The 14,295-nt window shown below is 43.6% G+C and overlaps 1 pseudogene; it reads right to left on the reverse strand.

The window, feature by feature from the left end:
• The window catches only part of LOC142760535 (sorting nexin-6-like), a 49,476-nt pseudogene that overhangs the window by 21,550 nt on the left and 13,631 nt on the right, over positions 1 to 14,295 (reverse strand).

Genomic DNA, 14,295 nt, shown 5'->3' on the forward strand with positions numbered 1-14,295 from the left:
TATCACATAAATTTAAATATGTCAGATTTGAAAAATGGGCTCTGAGCCTTAAGGCCAAAACAAGGCTACGTCCTTAAGGGGTTAAATACCCTTCGCCGACGTAAATTTACAGATCAGTGACGGGAAAGGGTTAAATCTCACCAAAAAAATGTATAAATAAATCTTTCAACGGATTATAGTAGGTTTATGTCAGACTTAGAAAAAACTATTTCCATTAGCAATAAATTATAATTTTAACCGGTTAAGGACTAGGCTGTTTTACAGCTAAATGACCAGGGCAAATTTAACAATTTTGCTATGCGCTTCTTTAGATGACTATGAGGGTATGTTCACACGGCCTATTTACGGACGTAATTCGGGCGTTTTTGCCCCGAATTACGCCCGAAAATAGCGCCTCAATAGCGCTGACAAACATCTGCCCATTGAAAGCAATGGGCAGACGTTTGTCTGTTCACACGAGGCGTATATTTACGCGCCGCTGTCAAAAGACGGCGCGTAAATAGACGCCCGCGTCAAAGAAGTGACCTGTCACTTCTTTGGCCGTAATTAGAGCTGTTATTCATTGACTCCAATGAATAGCAGCGCTAATTACGCCCGTAATTGACGCGGCGTTCAAGCGCGTGCACATGCCGGTACGGCTGAAATTACGGGGATGTTTTCAGGCTGAAACATCCCCGTAATTTCAGCCGTTACGGACGCCCTCGTGTGAACATGACCTAACTCTGCAGGTGAATAAAGTTCATCTTTGAATTTTACACTCTTTTTAAAGGACAGATAGGGCTTTGTTTTAGTGGCATTTGTCAGTATATATCATTTTTATTTTTTTCTCTAAAGTGGGCAAAATTGGAAAAAAATGCAAGAATTTAGCAATTGCGTCAGTTTATGCTAGCATTTTTCACACACGGTATGGACCACGGACAAAATTAATCTCCTTTCACATTCTTCCACTTCTCCCGTGCATGGGGATACCAAATATGTGTGCCTTATTCACTGTGCGGGCATGTGCCAGGGCTTGGCATAAAAGGAGGCTTTTTGGCCTTTTCGGTCCAGGAATTTTGCATTTGATTTTATAGCCGCATACTGTTTTCTGGGGGGCGTAATGCTGCTGAAACATTAGAAACACCCCATAAATGACTTCATTCACACAAGTAGACCCCACAAGGTTTCCTTCAAGGGGTTTATCATATTTTTAGCAAATCCAGTTTTCTTCTGAAAGTTTCTTAAATAAGATGGAACAAAAAAAAAATCAGCGCTTTTTTAGCAAATGCGTCAGTTTAGGCTAGTATTTTTCACACACGGTATAGACCACGGACAAAATTCATCTCCTTTCACATTCTTCCACTTCTCCCATGCATGGGGATACCAAATATGTGTGCCTTATTCACTGTGCGGGCATGTGCCAGGGCTTGGCATAAAAGGAGGCTTTTTGGTCCAGGAATTCTGCATTTGATTTTATAGCAGCGTACTGTTTTCTGGGGGGCGTAATGCTGCTGAAACATTAGAATCACCCCATAAATTACTTCATTCACACAAGTAGACCCCACAAGGTTTCCTTCAAGGGGTTTATCATATTTTTAGACAGTCCAGTTTTCTTCTGAAAGTTTCTTGAATAAGATGGAACAAAATAAAATTAGCTTTTTTTAACAAATGCGTCAGTTTATGCTAGCTTTTTCACACACAAAATGGACCATAGACAAAATTCATCGCATTTCACATTCTTCCACTTCTCCCGTGCATGGGGATACCAAATATGTGTGCCTTATTATCACATAGAGATGTAGGAGGGCGGACGATAGAAGAAGCTTATTTCACAAATCGCTTTTTTTCAAAGCTGGTTTTACAAAACTCAGAGTTTCTATAACACTTCCAAAATATCTGCTCTTGAAGCAGAAATCCCAAAATATTCATCTAGGGGTATAATGGGAATTTATTTTTTTGGGTTTTCTAAAATAAGAAATTGCAGGTTTATGCAAATGGAGCTATCCAGCAGATGAACTTTAGAAAACATCAAACATGACATCCACCCCCCACCCATTCCCTCCCTCACCCTTGGAGTAAAATCAGGGGAAAAATAAAAAAGTAATGTAGGGCAAATATATTTTCAACGAATTAACTAAAATCTAATAATTCAGAACAGTGTGGTATTTTTGAAAACATGGCTCAATGCACAGGCCTGGTTGCGAGGGACATGAGGGACAGAAATATCAGGAATCTTTGCGGTGACCGTCTTTTCTGCAGATGCGGCACTTTTTCTGGGGGTTGCTTCTGGTTGGTGTTGGGGGAATCCGACTGATGAAGTGTCTTTCAGTCAGTCGCGTGACATCCTCAGACTGGGGGCATTCTCGGGTGTCCTGAACATCAAAAATGAGGCCTTCAATCATTTTTTCCTGGAAATCCAGGTATGTGTCTCTGCCTCTGTTTTTTTTGTAGAGCACAAATGAATTGTGGATTGCCACCTGTAACAAATAAATGGCCACTTTTTTGTACCAGGTTTTAGTTTTGCGTTTTACTAAATAGGGCTGTAAAACCTGACACGCTCACTGGTTTGTGCTTGTCCGATGATGCCCCCCTTTCCCTCACTGCCACTGTTCCTGCAGTATGAATCGTGCTTAGCACATACACATCTTTGCGATCCCTGAACTTGACCGCCAGCAATTCCTGAGATGCATAAGCACAGGAGTCCCCCTTTACCATGCGCTTTCCCACTAATTGCTGTGGAAAACCAATTCGGTTTGTGCGCATGGTACCACATGCCCCAGTCCTTGCAGCATGCAAATGCCTAAACAGGGGCACACTGGAATAAAAATTGTCGCAGTACAGGTGGTACCCCTTGTGAAGCAGAGGCTGCATTATTTCCCACACGATCTTACTGCTGGTGGAAAGAGCAGGGGGGCATCCAGGAACATTTATTGTGCGGTCCCGCCCTTCATAAATCCTGAAGGCGGTGGTATATCCTGACCCGCTTTCACACAATTTGTAGAGCTTAACGCCATATCTTGCCCTTTTGGAAGGTAGATATTGGCGAAAGCTAAGTCTGCCATGAAAGTTGAGGAGGGATTCGTCCACACTTACATTCTGCTCAGGGGTGTAGAGTTGCAGAAATAAATTATTCAGGGAATTTATTAGCGGTCTTATTTTGAACAACCGATCCCGGTTTGAATCGGTACTTAGGGGGGCCTGTGCGTTGTCATTGAAGTGGAGGAACCTCATTATTGTCTCATAACGAGACCAGGGCATTACTGCAGAATATACTGGGGTGGCTTGGGCGGGTCTTGTTGACCAGTAAGACCTAATGGAGGGCTTTTTGACAATACCCATATTTAGGGTGAGCCCCAATTTTTTTTTTAATTCCTGCAAATTGGTGGGCGTCCAATCTCTGGTATGGGTGGATGAAGGTTTCTGCCTTATATATTGAGTGGCATATAAATTCGTTTCTTGGACAATCAGATTTAGGATGTCGTCCGTTATAAATAAATGGAAGTAATGCATTTGGACAAAATTTGTATTGTCCACGGTTATGCCAGGAGTGGCAGTAAATCCGTGGATTCTAGGCCCAAAAGATGGAGCAGGTGCCCATACAAGAGCCTGGACTGGAGGGACCAGGCTGTCCCGTGCTACAGCGCTACTTGGCCCTGCGCTTTCATGTTCTGCAGTTTCAACTGCATCAGGGACAACGTCCCCTGAAGATGAACCTGAAGTGACGCTGTCATCGTCACTACCTAAAACAGGTTCCATCTCGGACGCCATCTCTGATGCGGTCTCCGATGATGCCCCCCTTTCCCTCACTGCCACTGTTCCTGCGGTATGAATCGTGCTTAGCACATACACATCTTTGCGATCCCTGAACTTGACCGCCAGCAATTCCTGAGATGCATAAGCACAGGAGTCCCCCTTTACCATGCGCTTTCCCACTAATTGCTGTGGAAAACCAATTCGGTTTTTGCGCATGGTACCACATGCCCCAGGCCTTGCAGCATGCAAATGCCTAAACAGGGGCACACTGGAATAAAAATTGTCGCAGTACAGGTGGTACCCCTTGTGAAGCAGAGGCTGCATTATTTCCCACACGATCTTACTGCTGGTGGAAAGATCAGGGGGGCATCCAGGAACATTTATTGTGCGGTCCCGCCCTTCATAAATCCTGAAGGCGGTGGTATATCCTGACCCGCTTTCACACAATTTGTAGAGCTTAACGCCATATCTTGCCCTTTTGGAAGGTAGATATTGGCGAAAGCTAAGTCTGCCATGAAAGTTGAGGAGGGATTCGTCCACACTTACATTCTGCTCAGGGGTGTAGAGTTGCAGAAATAAATTATTCAGGGAATTTATTAGCGGTCTTATTTTGAACAACCGATCCCGGTTTGAATCGGTACTTGGGGGGGCCTGTGCGTTGTCATTGAAGTGGAGGAACCTCATTATTGTCTCATAACGAGACCTGGGCATTACTGCAGAATATACTGGGGTGGCTTGGGCGGGTCTTGTTGACCAGTAAGACCTAATGGAGGGCTTTTTGACAATACCCATATTTAGGGTGAGCCCCAAATTTTTTTTTAATTCCTGCAAATTGGTGGGCGTCCAATCTCTGGTATGGGTGGATGAAGGTTTCTGCCTTATATATTGAGTGGCATATAAATTCGTTTCGTGGACAATCAGATTTAGGATGTCGTCCGTTATAAATAAATGGAAGTAATCCATTTGGACAAAATTTGTATTGTCCACGGTTATGCCAGGAGTGGCAGTAAATCCGTGGATTCTAGGCCCAAAAGATGGAGCAGGTGCCCATACAAGAGCCTGGACTGGAGGGACCAGGCTGTCCCGTGCTACAGCGCTACTTGGCCCTGCGCTTTCATGTTCTGCAGTTTCAACTGCATCAGGGACAACGTCCCCTGAAGATGAACCTGAAGTGACGCTGTCATCGTCACTACCTAAAACAGGTTCCATCTCGGACGCCATCTCTGATGCGGTCTCCGACTCAGACCACAGCATGGCGTATGCCTCCTCGGCGCTAAACAACTTCCTCGCCATAACGTAACTAACACTAACTAAACACATTTTTATTTTATTTTTTTTATAAAACACACAAACTAACTGGTATATATATCTACACTACCACTAACAAAAAAATAAACCGCTATTGCTATATATATTATATATATGTGGATATATATATATATAATTATATACTCCCTACCTGCCTATTCTAATAGAATAAAAGAAAGAAAGGTAGATAGATAGAAAAAAAGATAGATGGAAAGATAGATTTCTATCTATCTATACAATCTATCTATACAGAGAATGTTTTATAGTGTAACTGTATTTTTTTTCACTGTAATCTTCTGGCAGCAATTCTCTCGAGTCTCTTCTTCTCCTCAAACTGAAACAATGTTTGAGGAGAAGAAAAGAGGCAGGAGATTTACTGCCAGAAAAGTCAAAATAAAACAAATGTGGTGGCTGTGATTTTCACAGCGACCACATGTTCAGGGACCATCAGATTGGTCCCTGATACTCTGCCCAGTGCCCAGAGCTGTTGGTAACAGCGTGGGCACAGGGCTGTGTGCACGCGATCGCGTGCACACTGTTTTATATGCAGAAATGCATGTGATCGCTGTGATTGGTTGTCACAGCGATCACATGTTCAGGGGCCAAAAGAGCTGTTAGCAACAGCCAGGGCATAGAGCTGTGTGCACGCGATCGCGCGTGCACAGTCTCTGAAGTGCCGCCGTAATTAGTCTATACGGCGGACTTCAGAGACCCTGACCGCTGGCCGTATATATACAGCCAGCGGTCGGGAACCTGTTAATGAAGAAACTTGCATTTGTGGGATCTCGTCATCTTATCAGACTTTGCACATGCATCCTTTACTCGGTTGTGATATTCGAAAAGAAATGTCCTCTCGTGATCAAAGAAATCATCTACATCCTTGAAAGACAAATCGGAAAAGAGAAGAAGTTGTCAGCGTTTGTTTATAACACTATGCACAATAGTGAAAAACATTTAGCTCACCTTTGTCCCAGAAACAATGACTCCATCAGCCGATTTCACTACACTTTTAAAGAAATCTTCCAGTTTTTCCTTCTTATTTTTCCCTCGAACACTTAACTGTAAACACACAAATAACATTTATTGGGTCAATGTTTACGGCCTCCAACAATGACAAATTATATTTGCAGCAATGCTACTTTAAAACAAATTCACATTTAAATTGCACAGAATAAATTCTTTACCTTGATTTTAATATTCTACCGCATATTCCTGAAGGGTGTATTCCCAATGTATACATGTATGGCAAATCCACAGAATATGCCATAAATGACAGAGAGGTGTGGGTCTCAGAGCATCTGCATCCATCTCCAGAATGTGGGGGTACGATGACAGGGGTGGCCATGGCTCTCTCCGTTCATTCTCCCGAAAGTTACAGAAACAGCCTAGCTAGGTTCGAAATACCCCTTTAGGGCCAGTTCACACAGTTTGACGAGTTTGACGGGGAAACCACGCCGCAAAACTCGCCAAAAAACGTCCGAAAATGGCTCCCATTGATTTCAATGGGAGTCAGAGAAGTTTTTTCCCGCGAGCCGATTTTTCCGCTTGCGGGAAAAAACTTCTCTGACTCCCATTGAAATCAATGGGAGCCATTTACGCCTCTGACCTCCCATTGAAATGGGAGGCAGAGTAAGCATATTTTGTGGCATTTTAGGCCCGCGGCATTCAATGGCCACGGGCGAAAAACGACATGCAGGCAGAGGAAAATCTGCCTCAAAATGCCAAACTGAATTTTGAGGCAGATTTTCCTCCTGCAAACAACTCTGTGTGAACCCAGCCTTAAAGACACTATCCAATTTTGTTTTCTATTTGCTCTTCTCACTGGTTTCCCTGAGGGTTGTAAGTACAATATGGATAATAAAAATGATGTATAGGCCTAAACAAGGATTAAGGCTTCATGCCCACTTCAGTCTTTTCCGTCAGGGTGCTAGCCGTTTTTTTGACGGCTAGCACCCTGACCCATTCATTGCAATGGGGCCATGCACACTTCAGTTTTTTTTAACAATCCCGTTGCTCCGTTCCGACAAAAGTAGAGCATGTCCTACTTTGGTCCGAGATTCCGTGACCGTGAGGCCCATGCAAGTCAATGGGGCCGTCAAAAAAAACTGAAGTCCACGCCACGGAAGGCATCCATGTGCCGACTTGTGTGACGGAGCCGTTGCCTAGCAACGGCCAGAAGTACATTCGAGATATTACACTAATCGGCAGCCACTTCTCTCTATCCAGAAGAATGCTGCTGATAAAAATAAAAAGCAGTTTATACGTACCCCGGTCGTTGTCTTGTGACGAGTCCCTCTTCTTCCTCTAGTCCAACCTTCCTGTATGACGCGGCAGTCCATGTGGCCGCTGCAGCCTGTGATTGGCTGCAGAGGCGGTCACATGGGATGAAGCGTCATCCCAGGAGGCTGGCCTTCTGATGTCATCCAGTCCGGCCTTCTTTTATGACTTTTATCCCATGTGGCCGCCACTACAGCCTGTGATTGGCTGCAGCGGTGACATGGGATGAAACGTCATCCCAGGAGGCCGGACAGGAGGAAAAAGCAGGGATTTCTGGGTAAGTATGAACGGATTTTATTTTTTATTTCATTAGAATTGTATTTTGCAAGCACCGAGCATGGTCATTCTTCAGCGCTAGTCACTGTCCAGGGTGCTGAAAGAGTTACTGCCGATCAGTTCAGCCCATTAACTCTTTCAGCACCTTGTACAGTGACTAGCGTTGAACAACAATGCTCTTTCAGCACCCTGGACAGTACCAAGCTCGGCGCTCGGAAAAACGGAGTGCACACGGATAATAAAACGGGCACACGGATCCCTCAAAAACGGTGAATGAAGTGTGCATGAGGCCTAATTCAGAGGCTTAGCCTATGTTCAAAAGAAAGATGGCTGCCACAGGTTCCTCAGTGCAATGTGGAAGGAAGGCATTTTTTCCCTACTATAACAGTGTCTGAATGTGTAAAAGGTGGTGGGGAGGCTCCCCTGAAAAAAACGAAAAAACAATTCTGCTTACCCCAGCATTTTATTACTACTATACAGTTTAATTTGAATTTTTCTACTAAAAAGGGTTGAAACAAATACCACAAAACGGAAAATGCGATTTTAAAGATCACGTTGGGGTACGAGATCTCACATTCCCAACTCTTTCTACTGAACAAGTATCCAGTTCAGATGTCTCATTTACAATAGCAGAGGTTCAGGATGCAATACGGGATTTGGCCTTGAATAAGTCTCCTGGCCCCGATGGGCTACCTATAGATGTTTATAGAAGGTATTTGGACACGATGGCCCCACTCCTACTGGATACCCTTAATCAAGCCTCACACTTACACTCTCTTCCCTCTACATTAAATAGTTACATATACATAGTTACATAGTTAGTACGGCTGAAAAAAGACACATGTCCATCAAGTTCAACGAAGAGACGGGAAAAGGGAAGGAAAAATTTCTACACATAGGAGCTAATACTTTTTTGTTCTAGGAAATTATCTAACCCTTTTTTAAAGCCGTCTACTGTCCCTGCTGTGACCAGCTCCTGCGGTAGGCTATTCCATAGATTCACAGTTCTCTCGGTAAAGAAGGCTTGTCGCCTCTGCAGGTTGAACCTTTTTTTCTCCAGACGGAGGGAGTGCCCCCTTGTTTTTTGAGGGGGTTTTACAAGGAACAGGATTTCACCATATTTTTTGTATGTGCAATTAATATATTTATATAAGTTAATCATGTCCCCCTTAGTCGTCTTTTTTCAAGGCTAAATAGGTTTAATTCTTTTAAATGATGCTACGATCATTGTGCTACTAAAACCTGACAAAGACCCTCTTGAGTGTGGCTCCTATAGGCCCATATCACTGGTCAATGTAGACTACAAAATCTTGACTAAGATGCTAGCCAGGAGAATAAAATGAGGTTATCCTTTCTATAATCCACTCAGATCAGACTGGGTTTATGCCAGGAAAGTCCACTACTATAAATAAGGAAGGTGCATGGGCAATTGCCTCTTTGGATACAATGAAGGCATTTGATTCTGTGGAACGGTCCTTTCTATGTGCCTGCTTGACACGTTTTGGCTTTGGTCCCCAGTTTCAAATGTGGATTAGACTGATTTATGCATCCCCTATAGCTAATGTGGTTAACAAGGTTGCCTCCCTCCCTTTCCATCTAGCTCGTGGCACGGGACAGGGTTGTCTCCTATCGCCAGCTTTATTTGCTGTAGCAATAGAAGCAAAAGCACTTAGACTCCGCTCCTCACCAGACATTACGGGCATCACATGGAAGGATAGGACGACTGTGGTGGGTTTATATGCCGATGATATGGTCTTTTTTTTTTTTTAAAGAAACCCCTCTGATTCCTTTAACTTACTTGATACTTTTTTACGATACTCAGGACTAAAAGTAAATTGTCAGAAATCGGCTATAATGTACATGGATAGAAATCCCACTCCTGATCCGTTACGCTCGACAATATGGTCTTGAAACAGTCTCCCAGTTTAAATATATTGGGATTAATATGGTTCTTGATCACAATCGTGCCCATGCGACTTCTATTACTCCGCTATTAGGACAGATAGACAAATTTATTTTTGGTGCAAATTAGCATTATCCGTAGCAGGCCACATAAAATTAGTTAAAATGGTAGCACAACCTAAATATACGTATGTGTTGCAACATTTGCCTGTTGTGGTACCTATGTCCTTCTTCCGATCCCTTAATTCCTTAGTTATTAGGTTCATATGGGGCTCGTCTAGATCCAAACTTAAATTCACTGCCTTACAACGTCCTAAAACTGATGGAGGTATGGCTTTTCAGACATTCATGTATATTACCTGGCTGGTCAACTCCGTAATATACGAGACTGGGTGCGTAATGCTACTCTTTCTGATGCAGATTTGGCATCTTTGGTAGCAGGTCATAGCTTGCTTAGTTTTTTAGAATATCCAGGATTCACTACGCGAATTACCTTACTTCCTCTACACAATATGGCATTAACAATTTGGCGTACGTCTAAAACAATACTTGCTTATAAGGACACTATTTCTGAATTACCTCTGTGGCATAACCCTACTTTACCCTCTATTCAAACACTGGCAGACTCAGATCTTTCAACATCTGGGAATTGTTCAACTTACATTCACACAGATGCAGGATACCTACCATGTTCCAGGGTTACAATGGTACAGATACTTGCAGCTCCGCCATTCTCTACAGGTACAATTTCCACCTAGCACAACAATTATCTCGAATTACGCCTTTATTGAATATTGAAGTCTAAGGGCCCCAGAGGCCTCATCTCGGCCCTATATACTCATTTGCTCTCAGCCAGGAAAACTTCCACTCCCAGTACTTGATAAGTGGAAAATACAAATATGAGATCTTTCCCCCGACAACGTGAATGACCTGTTATGTTCACATTTATTGGTGTCTCCGGCAATCAATAATAGACTTATTCAGTTATATATTATCCACCAGACTTATCTCACTCCTATACAGAATGGGTAGAACTCCCACATCCGATTGCCATAGAGGTTATCACTCTGAGGCAGATTTTTGACACCTCATTTGGAAATGTTCATTTGTTTCGGTTTTTTGTAAACAAGTCTACGATTTTATTGCACCTACGCTACCATCCCCTTTGCCGTTCACACCGAAAATTGCCTTGTTAGGGCTTCTGGAGGAGGAACTCTGGTCACATTATACATGTATTTTTTTTGAGAGAAACTTTTTTAGCAAGGAAAACGATTGCTATGCACTGGATGGCAGATACGCCACCATAGCTATCGGCATGGAAAACTTGTCAATACTATCATTTCCTATGAGCAATTACTTTATCACAGGGGCTGCCCTGATAAATTTAGTAAAATCTGGGGTCAATGGTTGGATATCTGATGTTTCTGATAAACTCACTGTCTGTTCCATAACCATCTTTCTTAAAGTGTTGATAACCTGATATGTCAGTTATATGGTAACAACAACCATAAATTAATTCCTTGAGGAGTGTAGTTTCCGAAATGGGGTCACTTTTGTGGGATTCCTACTGTTTTGGCACCTCAACACCTCTTCAAACCTGGCATGCTGCATAAAATATATTCTAATAAAAAAGCGGTCTCAAAATGTACTAGGTCCTTCTTTGCTTCTGGGGGTTGTGTTTTAGTCCACGAGCACACTAGAGACACATGTGGGACATTTCTAAAAACTGCAGAATCTGGACAATACATATTTAGTAGTGTTTTCAAAATGTAGTAGTGTTTCTTAAAGTGTTGATAACATGATATGTCAGTTATACATAACAGAGAATATGACATATGCCTTAGGTTTTGTTAAAATGTCTACTTTTGGTTTTGTAGACTTTTTATACTCCGGTCACTCCATATATTTCATTTATGTAGATTAGCAATTGGATGACCAGCTCATATTACTATGTGTATATTATTGTGTAATACTGCTTATCTGCTGGTGAGGTTACTACCTACGTCATATAGTCTCCAATTGCTTCTCATGCTGTTTTTGTAAAATGTTGGAAAAAAAAAAGGTCACGTTGGGCAATGGAGTGGACTTCTTTACACGTCCTTGCTGTTCTCTATGGCTATAGTGTGGACATAATCTAGGTTGCAGTAAAATCTTAATGAGCAACTAAACTTAAAAACTTCACTTGAAAAGCCGATCAGAAATAAAGCGGCACAGTGCTCACCCAATCGGTTCAGCGATCGGTGGGGGTCTCAGTGCTTGGACCACGACCGATTAAACTTTTTACGTCAGAAGTTTTGGTTAGGATGTGACTTTTTCTTAAAAGGCAGTTAACATGTTTTAACAAGTATTTTTTTTCCTATTATGGCCTAATTCCAGGATTAATACTTTCTAATTTAAAAGCACAAATTCTTACCCACCCAACTATCAGCCTTTGTACTAGGGCATATCAATCACTTCTAAAGATCAAGTGAGATTTACAGCATGTATACCAGCATATAGATACTACGAGACAATCTAGGTAGGAAACAGTGCAGATGGAAAGTAATTTAGGCGTTATGGAGGGGGGGCGTGGCCAGGCACGGATGTGAGCGGTCGCACTGAACCTTAGCTCCGTGTGCTGAACCCTGTATTTCATCCTGTGGAGAAAGTATTTCAGCCAAAATTCCTTACCTGTTGAGAAAGAAGGGTAGGAAACCCACTCGGTACAATATGGGACCCTCCAAGACTTCGGGAGCGGTGGAAAAACTGAAAGAGTTCGCCAGGAACTCGGGACAAGATGGCGCCCGGGGGGAGCAGTCCTCGTCGGCACATGTTCAGGAGAGACGGCCTGCTGCACTCGCCGAGGCAGGGGAAGCGGTGCCCCCCGAGTTAACGCTGAAGCAGGTGACGGAGACGCTCTTGGCGGCGATTCTGGAGACACGTACCTCGGTAACAACGAAAGTGGAGGAGGTGAAGGTGGATGTCGGTCTGATGCGGCAGGACCTCCATAATCTGAGAGACCGGGTAACTCAGGTTGAGACAAGGGTTTCGGACCTGGAAGATGTAACGGCAGCAGTACCGCGCACGCTGAGGGACCTGTCGGGAAAAGTGGAGCTGTGGCGCCAAAAAGCAGATGATCTCGAGAATCGACTGAGAAGAAATAATCTGAGGATAATAGGCCTCCCTGAAAGGTCGGAGGGACCCAGACCAGATGAATTTGTGGAGAAGTGGCTGAAAGACCTATTCCCGGATACAGTATTTTCAATGGCCTTTGCAGTTGAAAGGGCGCACAGAGTGCCAGCGAGACCACCACCACCCTCGGGCGAATCCCAGACCATTGCTGGCGAGATTGCTAAATTGCAAGGACCGAGATATGGTGCTGCAGGCGGCGAGGCGCAAAGGAGAGATCAGAGTGGAGAACACGACGGTGTCCATTTTCCCGGATTTTTCCCCAGAGCTACAACGACAGAGGGCCTCGTACATGCACGTCAAGAGACGACTTCGGGAGCGTCAGATCCCATATTCTATGGCGTACCCTGCGCGACTGAGAGTTGTGGATGGAGAGAGATCCGTGTTTTTCACTACCCCTGAGGCGGCAGATGAGTGGCTCACCAGGCATGGACGATCTCCTCGACGCTGACTTGAGGACCATGTTTTATATGAAGGGGACAGTGAGTTTACATGATTGCAATATGTATTTTATGAGGGGTCCCTATGCAGTGGATATTTGATCTCGCACACACATGGGGTATATACTTGGAAGTGTTCATGATGTACTGAGTATATGTATGTACTAAACCTTGAAGAAGATAAGGGGAGAGGGGCAGATATATTGAGGCGGCATAGGAGTAAAATGTTATCGTTTAAATAACTGGATTAATTACCCTCACGTTTATCTAAGATATAAGGAAGGAAACATGGAATCTTATATGGCTGAAATACAGCTTAACAAAGGGTGAAGCCATTGAAAAGGTACTATTGCTTATCTTGATTCCTCTGTGTTACTAACCTAAGCAGTGGAAACTTCCCCCGTTTTTATGCACTTTGCATTTTTTATGCCTTGTAGGCTTAAGCAGCTCCTGATGAGCTTAATTGTTCAAGGTTATTGGTTTAAGGTTCAATACGGTTTTGCATGCCTGCTACATGATGATATGGGAACAGGGTCCCATTATCACTGCTCGCTGATTGTGGGGGGATGGTGCCTTCACATAGAGATATGGTATAGAGAGGAATATGGCGACACTTAAATTTATGTCCTGGAATGTGAGGGGAATGGGAACGCCGGGTAAGAGAAATGTGATCTTTTCTGTACTATGGAGGCACATGCCTCATATTATATGCCTTCAGGAAACTCATCTTACGGCAGATAAGGTGCATATGCTGAGTAAATCTTGGATTCAATGGGGGCGGCATGCTACTAGATCCTCAGCATCACGGGGAGTATCACTGCTAGTACATAGCAATTTACGCTGGGAGGCGTTACATACAAGAATAGATACTGATGGTAGATATGTGCTGCTTCATGCTAATGTAAACTCTGTCCCTTATGTCATAATTGGTATCTACAATCCGCCACAGGGCTCAATGAGTATACTCAGAGAAGCCATCACATTCGCATCCACTTATCAGGAGGCGCGAGTTATACTAATGGGGGACCTGAACCTCACCATAGACCCTCTGTTGGATCGCTTTACTGTTAGGTCGGGCCCCCGGGACCCCATGAATCCCACTCCGCTAGCATCTATGATAGAGGAGATAGGATGGTTGGATCTATGGAGAGTGAGCCACCCGGGAATAAGGGAATACACGTGCCATACTCCG

Source organism: Rhinoderma darwinii, chromosome 4, assembly GCF_050947455.1.
Source record: "Rhinoderma darwinii isolate aRhiDar2 chromosome 4, aRhiDar2.hap1, whole genome shotgun sequence".
Lineage (NCBI taxonomy): Eukaryota > Metazoa > Chordata > Amphibia > Anura > Rhinodermatidae > Rhinoderma > Rhinoderma darwinii.